Source organism: Nymphalis io, chromosome 10 (assembly GCF_905147045.1).
Source record: "Nymphalis io chromosome 10, ilAglIoxx1.1, whole genome shotgun sequence".
NCBI classification, from domain to species: Eukaryota; Metazoa; Arthropoda; class Insecta; order Lepidoptera; family Nymphalidae; genus Nymphalis; species Nymphalis io.
Genome location: NC_065897.1, coordinates 2,016,334 through 2,030,577, shown reverse-complemented (window position 1 = coordinate 2,030,577; position 14,244 = coordinate 2,016,334). Strand labels below are relative to the sequence as shown.

At 32.1% G+C, this 14,244-nt stretch overlaps 1 protein-coding gene across 1 annotated transcript in view; it reads right to left on the bottom strand.

Moving 5' to 3' along the window:
- Nucleotides 1-2,144, bottom strand: part of LOC126771244 (ATP-binding cassette sub-family G member 4) — a 43,252-nt gene extending 41,108 nt beyond the window's left edge. Inside the window, exon 1 of the mRNA XM_050491023.1 lies at nucleotides 1,884-2,144. The gene's annotated coding sequence lies outside the window, so the exon portion shown is untranslated. The remainder of the gene's footprint in view (nucleotides 1-1,883) is intronic.
- Between the last annotated feature and the right edge of the window lie 12,100 nt (nucleotides 2,145-14,244).

The window sequence follows — 14,244 nt, the reverse complement described above, 5'->3', positions numbered from 1 at the left end:
CACACAAAGCAACATATTTCTATTCGACTCGAAGTCGGTACTACACGTGATATTTCTGCAAAGGATTTAATGTCTTTAAACGAATGCTTTTCGATTTTGTCATATGAGTGTAAATATAATTAAACAATGGCATGGAGAGAACAAACACAAGAACACTCGTATGAATACGACAACATTGACTTATCAATTAAAAAAATATATTATATAATGTCGATTTAACGTTATTTAAAAACAACATATAATAGTGTAAGCGAAGATGGATTGAAGATCTTTTGACCGAACTTCGGCCACGGTGGCCAATCAAGAAATACTAGGCACGGAGTATTATAGTTCACAACTGCACAAGTTAGTGTGCAAAGCAATGAACTCTATTTTCTCGCTCTCAAAATGTGACGGGATAACAATCCCACACAATTAGAACAAAGACCTCAGCGGTCTTACAACCTAACCATTAGAACAGCGAGGTATACAGTATATATCAAATATATACAGATAACAAAAAATATATAATCATGAATATCAAACGAAACTGGAAACAGAAAAAATCACACTAAGTACCTATACGCATGACGTCTTCAAAAACATGACTTGGTCAAAGTGAATGACCCAGTGGTAAGAACATGTGAATCTTAACCGATGATCGTGGGTTCAAACCCGGGCAAGCACCACTGAATTTTCATGTGCTTAATTTGTGATTATAATTCATCTCGTGCTTTACGGTGAAGGAAAACATCGTGAGGAAACCTGCATGTGTCTAATTTCACTGAAATTCTGCCACATGTGTACCCGCATTGGAGCAGCGTGGTGGAATAAGCTCCAAAACCTTCTCCTCAAAAAAGAGGAGAGGAGGCCTTTAGCCCAGCAGTGGGATATTCACAGGCTGTTACGGCTACGGCTTCAAAAACATCGAAATTGAATATAACTAAGATCGACACGATAAATTAGCTTTGTAACACAAATCTAAGAAACATAATTCACTTACTTTTCTATATCACGTACATATATATAAAACTTAAAACTCTACAATTTCATTTGAGTTCAATGCTTGTTTGACATTACTAATATGATTCGATTTTGTCATTTAATATTATATCCTCAGAGAAATATAATAAAACAACGACAAGTTAAATATTTTAATTGCAATATGAACAAGAATTCACTAAGGTATCTAAAGGCTATACGAGTTGTGAACTGATTGATCTAAGTCCTTACAAAAACCAAACCAGTTATTGCAGCAAATGATTGCGCCTTTGTGATATGCATACTTATTATATTTGTTAACATAAAACACACCCAATACGCTTGACATGAGAATGAAAGTCAGCAAATAATTATACATGATTAATGATAATTTCAAAAAAAATACGACAAATTAGAACGTTTTATGAATTTTATCGTGATGCTAAAATGATTACAATGTGAATTCCATACGCTTAATAGCATATTTCTTATAAACAATTTTGTTAAGGGTATACATATTTCATTCATTACCCATTAATTTATTTTTTTAATAAAGAAATATAATGCCACAGTCTGTTAAAATCACATACAGTCTGTGTTAACTGTGATGCACTGCGGCGTTTTCTTCATCATACAATATATCAATTAAAATATACCAAATAAAACGAATTTACATTTTCGTTAGCAATAATAACAAAGAATTAAACAAAATTACGATGAAATGTCAATAAAAATGGCTAGTCATCGAAAATGTTGAAATAAATGAACGGAATCCATGAAAAATCTGTCCCATGCATTTTCTGTGAAGACCACTATAAAAAAATGCGTTCAACGAAAAATACACATATTTTTAACGAGGATACGTAAACATTACATTTTTTCCGAATAATTTAAATTAAAAATACGACAAAATAAAATATTACCTGACTCGATCACAAATCCAATTGAACTGTTTTATATCACTAACAGCACAGCTTGACACACTTCTTATTTCAATGAGTACAAAAAAAAATACACACTGGAAGCCCTGGATAAATTTTATTGTTATTCAACGGACGGGCAACACACAACCACCCTTGTCAAGTTTTTATATTCTACTGATTGAACATTGGTCTGTACTCTGCCGACTGCCGTGCCGATGCCGGGCCGTGGTGCGAGACTGCGAGACAACGAACTCAACTCGAATACCGTCTGTACTCTGTTGAGCTAGTTGTTTTGTATAGCTATGTATGCATGATGTTAGTACGTCCCTGGCTCCGAACAAAGGCGACGACGCCCGAATCGAGACAGCTGTTTAATGTTTATGAATCCAAGACATCGCGAATCGATTTAATGATTTTATAAATGTGTCGTAACGATTTTTAAATTTCTTTTAGGTTCTTCTTATATGAAAAAAATCTTAAACTTTTTAACTATCTCAACAATGCCATTAAACATTATTGAATTAATAGAATTATTAAAGGCTAAATTTAATTATTTAAATATTTATTACAATTTAAAGTTTTTCTTTGTTTTATTAACTCATAGTATTACAATGTGTTGAAACAGGGAAAACCTAAGCTTATACCTGCATGTAGTTTATTTTTTCCACTTCATAAAAATGTCGGAAGAAATTCCTACATGATTACATATGTTTGCGGATTTTGCTTTCAGATTCAGATAGTGTGAATCATTCAGTATTTTTACGCAAGCATGAATAAATAATAACAGTAACTTATTATTTGTTATGGTTTCATTATCATGAAAACATACTGCTTAAATAAATACATATTTTATGAATTAAAAAAACAAGACAATAAAATAAATATTGAAAATTTCTGAAAAAGTTATTATGTACGTAGGTATGTCATCACACCATCACCACGACATGTACTTATTTTGTTATAATCTATTCATTCATAGTATTTTATTTTTTATTTCAGATAAAATAAAAAAAGCATACGAATTTTTATGTTAAGAATTATCGTTAAATCGATATTAAGATTTAAAAAGTAATTTGATATCAATAATGATAATTATGTACGCACTTCCTCTAAAAACAATTGCGTTACGTGAATGCAAATACGCGACCAATTGATAAGCGTCGGTGCACCAAGTACACATGTACTAGCAGAGAGGGAGACAGCGTACATCAACCCATTTCATTCTAACATCGATTTCGGACATGCTTTCTTTACCCCTCTAACGTATGCGTATCTCGCTCGCACACACTGCGCTGCAGACATAGAATAACTTTAGCATAGAGTATTAACCTATTTAAAGAGTAAAGAGAACAGTATAGTTTCACAAACCAATAAAATTTTAACCTGATTATAAGATATTAAATAATTATGACATTTTAAACGTGAGTTTTTGTTCTAATTATTTCATTAATTTATATGTTTTAATTTGCATTTACTTGCGACGATGTGTCATTTTATAATGTTATGACTAGTCAATGAAATAAATAGGAAGTTTTTTCTTTGTTTAGTAACAAATTAGATTTCAGTCTCTTGATAATATAAAAACATTCCGCTTTATGATTAAACAAATAAAGAAATAAGTTTCAAATCCGTATTCTTGGCCTTGGTTCTGATAATACGTTTATTTGAATATTCAATTAGAAAAAAGTATCAAGAATGCTGATTCGCGATATAAGCTTCCTCCATTGCTTGTTTCATTCAAACACAGCCAATGTTTTCATTTGTTTTGTCTCATTGTATTAAAAACTAGCATCTCGTGCTTCAAATGACTTTTTTTTATAGAATAGGAAAGCGGACGAACACCCATAGACATTGACATTGTAAGAAATGTTAACCATCGCTTACATCGAAAATTCGCCACCAACCTTGGGAACTAAGATGTTATGTCTCTTGTGCATGTAATTACACTGGCTCACTCACCCTTCAAACTGGAACACAACAATACCAAGCACTGCCGTTTTGCGGTAGAATATCTGATGGATGAGTGGCACCTACCCAGACGAGCTTGCACAAAGTTCTACCACCAGTATTTCTCGTCACGGCAGCCTTTTACAAGATAGACTAGTATATAACATACGCAGGATATAGTAGAGTGCACAAGTGTGAGCGCAAAGACAAGTGCACTCTTTATTCCTTTATTCTCATAATCCGTTACAAAAGCATATCCGAAAAGAAATAAGGTCGGAACGTGACACAGAAATGTACAAACTTACAACTTTTAGATTTATTTATTTTTGACTTTGACAGAAAAACTGAATAACTTTTTACTGGCCGCACCCGAGTTTTGAAAATAAAGCCGAGATGGCCTAGTGGTTAGAACCCGTGAATCTTAACCGATGATCGTGGGTTCAAACCCTGTGCTTAATTTGTGTTTATAATTCATGTCGTGCTTGACGGTGAAGGTCATATTTTGTCTTTTAAACATATCTCATATGTCATCATGAAAAAGAAAAAAAATCAATAAAAAATAATACAGAAAACAAATCTATCCGAATCGATATCTTTCTTTTTAAGTCGGCTAAAAATAAAGCAAAGCATTTTACGTTATTCTTATCATTTACCGTGTATCTATGACGATCGTGTATTGAGGCAGTTTGCGTGCTTAGAGGATTGCGTACTCTAACTTTTGATAAATTTAAAGAAAGATGACCTATTATTTCAATCACAGCATATACCTGTAAATATTTCACTGCTGGACAAAAACTCCTGTCTTGAGATTTTGAGCTGTAATCATTAGCCATCTCAATTTACGAACAGTACGGTATCAAGTATCGATAACAAGTGTAAAACTTGTTATAGATTTAAGTATTTTTCGATTTGACATTCAATAGAACAGATAATAGCGTCACGATTAAGAAGATTGAGAAATTAAGAACTCGCTGAATTATAGATACGAAAATGCTAAGTAATGTTTTGGAAAATTCTGTTATAGAATAAAAGGGAGAAAATGATAAAAAAATATAAGTAGACTATTATATTAAAGAATAAAACCGTTATAATTTAAATTTATACATATCAAATTATACAGATTAAAATAACATCGCTACTTAAGAAAAGAATATTCTAAGGGAACTCATTCGTAATGTCAAATTAATTCAAGGTTAATATTTTTTTTTCATCTTGTTCCTTTTTCATTTGAAATGGTCTAGATAGTAAATGTTCTTCTCAAAAATGGTATTATTGTTAACAGACAACACAAGTAATTCCTATATCGTTAGTAAAGATTAATATACGTCAAGCACTCGAGGTTATCTGAACTGCCAGACCGAGAGACGCCTTGTTTGTTGAATAGCTTCACTTAATTTATTGACTGGCTACTGGCTTCAACTGCCATACATTACCCAAAAAGCTATTATTGAAATATATATTTAAATATAAATTGATGATGATGTCCTCCTGACCCATTCCGGTCAGGGCGACAACTGCACAGGACATATTATTGTTCACAAGTGTGTGTGCAGACACGGATGCACTCTCTATTCTCTCACTCTCATAATCCGATGTGACGACAATCTGACACGACAGGAAAGAGTTCAGTTGCAGGACTAGCGATTTAACGTGCTTTCCTAGAAACGAGAATGTACACGGGATCTGAGGCCTTATATTTAGCCACTAGACTAACAATGCTGTTTAGGTTATATAAGACTATAATATAGTCAATCTATATTATAGTCTAAACCCGAGTAGTTTTAAAGTCAAAATATGTTAGATCATAATTATAAGATAATTATGATCTAACATATTTTAACTTTTTTTTTTAATTTATATATTTTGTTTTAGGTATGCATACGATTAAATTATCCACCTGTACTATGGAATCTTTCATTTTGGGGTCTCTTCCTTAAAATGGAACATAGATATACATAACATTGACAATATGTATTTCTCTATATACTGAATACTGATAATTTGGTACTACCCACCTAACGTAAAATAATTCTGAGTAAGTTCGATATAAATCGGATAATGCGCCAAAATCCGAAAGCCAGACAAAGAAACTTTTTTATTTTTTAATACATCAGTGAAACACTTACCAGCTTAACGGTAATAGTTTTTTATGTATGAACTAATTTTATCACGAGATTAATAGTATGTTGGTATTATGAAGAGTATGTTTTGTTTCAAGTTTATAAAGAATTTATTATAATATAAATATTTGAAGTTACTAACGTTATTTAAAAAACAATTCAATACGTTTCTATAATATTAAATATTGTCTATGAATGTCTACATTTGGCTATTGAAAAGGTGAGTTGACAAATTACAGACACAAAGAAATCAAAAGTCAAGTCAACGTCAAAAATCCTTATTCAATATGGAAACATTACACATTGATTGTCAAAACATGTCTACCACCGGTTTCGAACGAAACACCTTAGACCCGAGAAGAACCTGCGAAAGACACTCAGCGGGATTATTCTTTTATAAATAAATAATTTGTTAGATCTTATTCTTAACACCGCATGACAAGAGATTTATGAAAAATCGGAATCCTGCAATAATTAATAATCATTATTATTGCTGGTCAAACAATTACTTCAATATTTATTTTAGGTTTTGACAACAATAACTCACCTTCCACTGTAACAAAATTGTTTGTTCAAAAGTAACTAATTTTTAAACAAAATATATATCAAAGTATTAATCAACTAAATACTTTATTTCAGTCTAATTTGCAAATTTTTTTTAATTTGAAAAAATTAAAAAAAAACTATAACAGGTTCATTTGTTTTATTTTTAACTCGTGTAATTCAATAGTACTGATATTACAAAAGAGAAAGTTTATTTATCTGCTTGTTACTCGATATACTCTGGTGACACATGTTTTTCGCTTCCGAGAATAAAATGTAAAGAACGCCTTTCAATATCCGTATTAAGGAAATTGAGACATATGTATATACTTTATTTATTTATATGCAATAAAGCATATATAACAAATTATATACTCAACTACTTATATATTGCAGTGTTTTGTATATTAGTCAGGTACAAATTAAATCAATGTAAATTGTCTCACACCTGATTAATATACCCAATATTCTACTACCAAATTGTCACTTTCTCGCAATGGAATGGAATCATAATCGTTTTCGTTTAGCCGTTTTCCTATTCAGCTAAGACAACGGTCCAGTTTCGATTCGGTTGAAGTCGTATCGTAACCTTTATAAGTTAGTAGAATTAGTCCCCAGTAACGATTTGGCCGAGATGGCCCAGTGGTAAGAACATGTGAATCTTAACCGATGATCGTGGGTTCAAACCCGGGCAAGCACCACTGAATTTTCATGTGCTTAATTTGTGATTATAATTCATCTCGTGCTTTACGGTGAAGGAAAACATCGTGAGGAAACCTGCATGTGTCTAATTTCACTGAAATTCTGCCACATGTGTATTCCACCAACCCGCATTGGAGCAGCGTGGTGGAATAAGCTCCAAACCTTCTCCTCAAAAAGAGGAGAGGAGGCCTTTAGCCCAGCAGTGGGACATTCACAGGCTGTTACATCATTACATCAACGATTTGGCTGAGGTTTATTTTTGTGCGGAATAAAATCGAAAACGTGTCGTAGCCGTTACACATTTGTAGAATTTACACCCTGAAATGCAATAAAATTTAAATATGTAAACTATTTGGATCTCGCCAATGTTACAGACACTAATTTCAACGTAAGTATTTCCGTTTTAAGTAAAATTTATTTGTGTTTTTACTCTATTTTCTTGTTTCAATATTTAGATTTATTAAATTTAAGGTCAATTAATATTTAATTTTCTTTTTTATTTTCGCCTACATATACGCACTTTTAAACAATACAGACTCCTGAAAATGCAAGTGGGTGTCTGCCGCCAGCGTCAATCGTCTGAGTGGTCTCGCAGGTAATGATGATTGCGACGCACTTTTCAGGGCTCCGTTGGAAAAAAATTGGAAATAAAAATTTCAACCTTTACTCAGTCTTTTGTAGATATTCATAAGCACACCATCATAATCTTTCTCCTGTTTTAAATCTATATGTAACGTTTAGAGAGTTTTTGCTCAAAAGCTATTTAATGTCATTTATATTAACAACATCGACTTGATATCTTGTATAAAAAATGTTTGTCATATGTGGATAATACGTGTGTTTTTTCACGAAAGAGATTTTTATACTATGTACTTTAATGTGAGTCAACACTCGCTACAGCAAATAAATTTCTATACCACTCAGCCTTGTGATCACATTTTAGCTCAAGTCGTATCATATAATATTTTGGCAATAGCGATTGGCGAAGGCAATGTATACCGGTATTTTGCTAGTAATATATCGAATTTACTACTTTCAGATAAAACTGCATATTTGAACCATTAGAATTCAGTCAGTTTTTTTTGTGGAATTCGTTTTATGCTAAGTCATACCTAATTTGGACACTAGTTTGCAAAAGACTCCGTTTAAAATGATAGTAATAATCAATAATACACTTTATTTGATATAAAAATCTTATATCAACGCAACTCTACTATCCTGGAGGTTGACACCAACATATTATTTATTTATACATAATATTTATAACAATTTATTATCGATTTGTAGATAACAACTTTATATATTTAAATTGTTTTATTATTTCGTAAAATACTATTTGTTTACGTTTTACATACGTAAACATTAAATATTTCTGATGACGTGAACGTGATGCTGAGAATATTGGATAAACATTCGCTTATTATAATTTTATAAGAGCATAAACAAACAATTTTCAAAACATAACAAGAACATACGCAAAATCTATTTTAAAGATTTATTTTAGAAACAGTTTTAAAGTAAATATTAGTTCTTAATTTTCATAGCGGTTTCACCAGTGTATTTTCCATGATAAAACTTTTATAGTCAGTAGTACAGATGTACTACTACTAGAAGTGACTAGTATTAGATAATACTAGTCACTTCTATTATTACTGTCACTCACGTCACTTGCCTTTACCATTTGGCTATGAATTATAAGTCTATGGAAAATTACACGAAGACATGTTATAACAATAATAATAATAAAAACCCAATGGTCGACAAGATGGCGTCTAACACGAGACTTCAACGCGGTGATCTTTTTCCTGAAACAGAACAAAATGGCAATCCAAGATCAAATCATACACACGCGAAACTTTAGAAAACACATCATCAAAGACCGTACTATACAATCAAACCTTTGCCGACACTGCCGCAATAGAAAACTAATAATAATAATGTCCTCCAAGCGGATTTCGGCCACGGCGGCCAATCTCAAGATAGATTAGCAACTGCGCAGGAGATATTATAGTGCACAAGTGTGTGCGCAAACACAGGTGCACTCTCTATTCCCTAACTCTCATAATCCGATGGGACGGCAATCTGACACGACCGGAAAGAGTTCAGACGCAGGACCAACGGCTTTACGTGTTTTCCAAGGCACGGGAGTGTACTCACTTCCAACTTCCAGACTCCGGGCTGTTACTGAGAATTTTCTGTCAGAAAAACCCTGTAACTTTTTATTGGCCCGACCTGGGAATTGAACATAGGACCTCCGGGTCTGCGGCCTTACATCAAGCCATTAGACCAACGAGGCAATAGAAACTACACACTATACTGCATATTATATCGTGAGTCTGCAGTGTAATCAAATCGAATCAAATAATTCTATATTTAAGTGGGCTTATAATATCAATTACACAGACAGACTACAAATAAAGACACGATCAAATAGCTACCATTGTTTTGTTGCCATATCATCAATACCTCGCAATTAAATAAAAACTTATTGGTGACAAAAAGGCTTATTACAAATACAAACCCGAAATCATACTCGAATCGCTTGATTTTAAACTGTTATATGGATGTCCGGCATTTGAGCAAATTGGTGGAGAAAAAAATTGACCAGCAGTGGAGCTGTCCATTTTTAAATATATTTACTGCCCATAGAATTTATTCCATGAAGTATGTGAATCTTCGATAATAACTTGGAATTTTAACAATACACCAGAAAAACTTGTTTTTAATGATGCTGATTCTGAATCTAATCTAATCAGCCATCTGAATAAACTGGTATGAAGCAAACTAAATTCCGCCTACAATTCCTACATTACATTCCATTTTTTTACAAATATGAAATAATAATAATAAAACCTAGCAGTTCTTCCATCAAAAATCAATCGAGTTTGATCATATGTCAATATGTTTATTGGCTTTGGCAACACTAAATATAAAATTGGTCTTCTAATCTTTTACATATTTCCTAACTTGAATAATTCTTTTACTTTTTTGAAAATACACTTCTAACTTCCTTATAACTTCATCCACAATTCCGTTCAGAATTGCCAATTATCAAAATTATCTACCCAAATGTGGTTCCGAACAATTAATCATAATAAGATTTCCTTACTTTTGTATTTTTAGTGAGAATTATTAGTAAACTCTTCTCTTATTTGAACTTACAACCTTGGATTGCATATATATTTTTCCTTATCAAGATCGTCGCGGTAACGTGGTACATACGTCATTATCAAACAACAACTACAAAAAACTGGGTCATTGACATATTAGATTAACATTTGATAACAAACATTGATTATATTTACAATAATCTTCAGGCTATAGTGTATTATCGAGATTTGTTTGGCTTTGCACCTGACTAAGGATCAAGTTTTCTGTAAGAGGAAACTCAAAACTCTACGTAGCAAACCATTTTGTACTGTCATAAGGGATAAATTGCTTACGATAAACTTTAGTAAAATTATAAATGCTAATGTAACTTTTTTAGTCTGTCTGTTACGCTTAAAGGCTAAACCAGTGAGCCGATTTTGGTATGAATTAACCTCAAAGAACTTATAAGACGTAAAAAAGACATGCATCAAAGCCCATCATCGTAAGCCGATTTTCAAGATTTTATAATAGAGTCACGTACCACTGGTTCAATACTCTCTAAATTACATTTTCTTTTTGTTTTTGTTAAGTAAAGTGCATTAAGTATATGCACAACATATGAAAGTCATAACGTGTAAAATGTATTATATTGAATAAAAATACCACTAAAAAGAATTACCAAAAAGTTTATTCTTAAGGGCTGGGATTAAACATATTATTTATTAACATATATCCTTGAATTTTTTATCCTGTTTGATAGCACAAACACTTACAAAAATAAATAAGAAAAAAGGGCGTTCCTGTCATGTTCTACTCTCTTCTAGAAAGCTGAAAAACATTATACTTATGCAATATAAATAAATTTATATAAATGTATTTATAAGTAAGCGTTTATATATCGCTTTTTTTCATACAAATTTACTGTGAACTAAAGTAGGTTTCTTTGTAATATCGGCCTTAAAAAATGCATGTCAGTGATTAGAATCACGTTAAATGATTCTAAGCAACATAACAATCAGTTGCAATAAAAAAAATCACTATACGTTTATTTAAGACTCTTTTTTCGACGGAATAAAAAATTATTTATTTACCTATAATTTAAGAAAAGCATTTGCATATCTAGTTCTTTTCTTTATGTTATATTCAGGCGGAAGAGCAAATAGACCACCTGATGGTAAGTCACCACCTCCCATAGATATTAGTGAGGTAAGAAATAATAACCATTCCTTACCTCACCAATGCGCCCCCAACCTTGGGAACTGAGATATTATGTCCCTTGTGCCTGTAGTTACACTGGCTCACTCACCCTTCAAACCGGAACGCAAAAATATTAAGTATTACCATATTAACCCACAACAGGATTGCACAAAGCCCTACTCCCAGTAAATTACTCTTAATTAATTATAATCGTAATTAAATAAGAGACATATTAACAAGTTAAAAATTACGATTTTGACGAGCCGTTTGCTGTGGCTGGTAGATATTTGCCTTTCACGCCGAAGGTTGTGGGTTCGATTCCCACCCAGGACAGACATGTGTGCATGAACATGTCTGTTTGTCCTGAGTCTGGGTGTAATTATCTATATAAGTATGTATTTACAGAAAAAAAGTAGTATATGTAGTATATCAGTTGTCTGGTTTCCATAGCACAAGCTTTGTATAAGCTTAATTTGGGATCAGATGGCCGTGTGTGAAAAATGTCCAGGATATTATTATTATTATAAGTTATAATTAATGATGTTAATATTAATGGCATTATATTAATATTTTTATTGTTACGACGCAACTAACAAAGGCAGACCTTTGTACTCTCCACGTGCGACTGTGTAATTTAGTTAAGTGTTTTAAGAGTAGGTAAGACTTCTATCTATTTTATTTAATGTAAGTACTTGTGATTATCTTTAGTGCTACTTAAGGTTCTTTGTCTTATATAACATTGCATTTCGTTGTAACCTTTTGTTCACACAATTTAATAGTTAAGAAATAGCCAAGCACAGATAAATTTATTGGCCTCAAGTACGATGTTAGCTATGAGAGTATTTAATACATATATTGTACTGTTTTGAATCATTTTAATATGAGATATGTAATGGCGTGCCTTGGGGGCACCGACTCATCTGCCATGACGACAAACGGCTTAACGCTCGCCTTTGTCGTCATACCCCCCCCCCCACCTCTCCGCTCTCTACTGCTTTGTGTGTACATGGCGGGCATACTATATACTACTGGTTTGCCATTAATCATTATTTAGAAAAATGTAATAATTTTACTAACGAGCGTCTATGTAAATAGTTAGATGACTTATTATATTATATTTATATATGTATAAGTTATTCTTTAAATTATTTCACTAAACAAACATTTACATTACGTTACGTTTACGTTTCGTTACATTTACGTTAACGTTTTACATTACCACCATTTAACCACGTTTTGACTTTTTAATTTTTTTTTAATTACCAGCCAAATAATTTCATTTTAAACTTTTTAATATTATAATGTCAACATTTTTTTATAAATGTTATATTTAAGGACATTTCTGTATTTCGTATTTTTATAAATAAAACAAAATCTTATTTTTATATATTAACAAATTGTTCGTCCTTTAAGTCCAAATTCAATTCCAACTTGTCATCGTCAGCGAGCTTCACACAAATCGGGCATCTGAAATGTCCTCAATCATACATAAGTAACAGCGGGTGAGATGTATGAAGTAATAATACGTTTTACATACCGTGTTGTCGTTCCATTTCAATGATTATTGAGGTCAGGAATTATAATATTTACTCGAAATATCCGATTATTTCTATAATTTTACGTAATTTTCAATAAACGGTTTTAAAAATTTGTTATCGTTATACGACAAATAATTGTTTGATAAACGTGAAAATTATTATTATTATTTTTTAGGCACGTAGTAAAAGTTACTGTAATTGAGTGTGTGTTAGTGTGTGTGAGTTAATATGTGTGACGTGTGAACACTGTTTTCATCATTTAATTTTTTCATCTCACATACTATATATTCATTCGAATGCGGTATAAATTACATCAATTGACGTTCGTTAACATGTTTAACGTTACATACTTAGCAACAATCAGATAAATTGATGTGCATCTAACTGAAGAACTGAGACCCAGTGATTATTAGTTCTTGTAACGGAAACAATGATTGTTAAAATTCGGGGGTTCGAATCCGCGACTAGTTAGTTTTCACGTGACTAATATATGTTTTTTTTATTAGTTAGTTGGTCAATGGTTCACGTGATTGTAAGTGTACAACTCCGCCCATAGATATTGGCGATGTAGGAAATATTAAGATGTTATGTCCCTTGTGCCTGTTACACTGACTCTCGATGCTCACCGTTCAAACGGTAACGCAACTATAATAAGTATTGCTGTTTGGCGGTAAAATCTTATGTTATATCTTATAAGTGGGTGGTACCTACCCTGCTTGCACAAAGCTCAACACCTATTAAATGATTAATTATGTTAATATATTACAGAAATAAATTATTTCTATTATAAATATATCGAACAGTAATTAAAACATCATGAAAACCTATTTTGACTTTTCTCAGTACCAACTAGCAGAATACGTACTAAGCATTCTCCTTAAACAGAAGAAAATCCATAATAATTTGACGTTACTGTAGTTTGTTTATTATGTTTAGAAAAACTCAAAGTCCAGTTGTGTATAAAAGTATCTTTTAATGATATATGGTGGCCCTGATGGTAATAAAGTGACTGCATCTTAATCAGCGGTCGGCCTTCAAGTGCATTTGCACTCGAAATGCACTCGACACCAACTCGAACCTTTGTTGTAACGTTTACAGTTAACATTTCAACCAATCAGTGTGACAATGTATTTATATATAATAGTAATATGTATAGTTAAACACTGATTTCTCTCTCTCTGTCATTATTGATCTGGCATTCGAAAGAATAAGTCAGAGCATTTT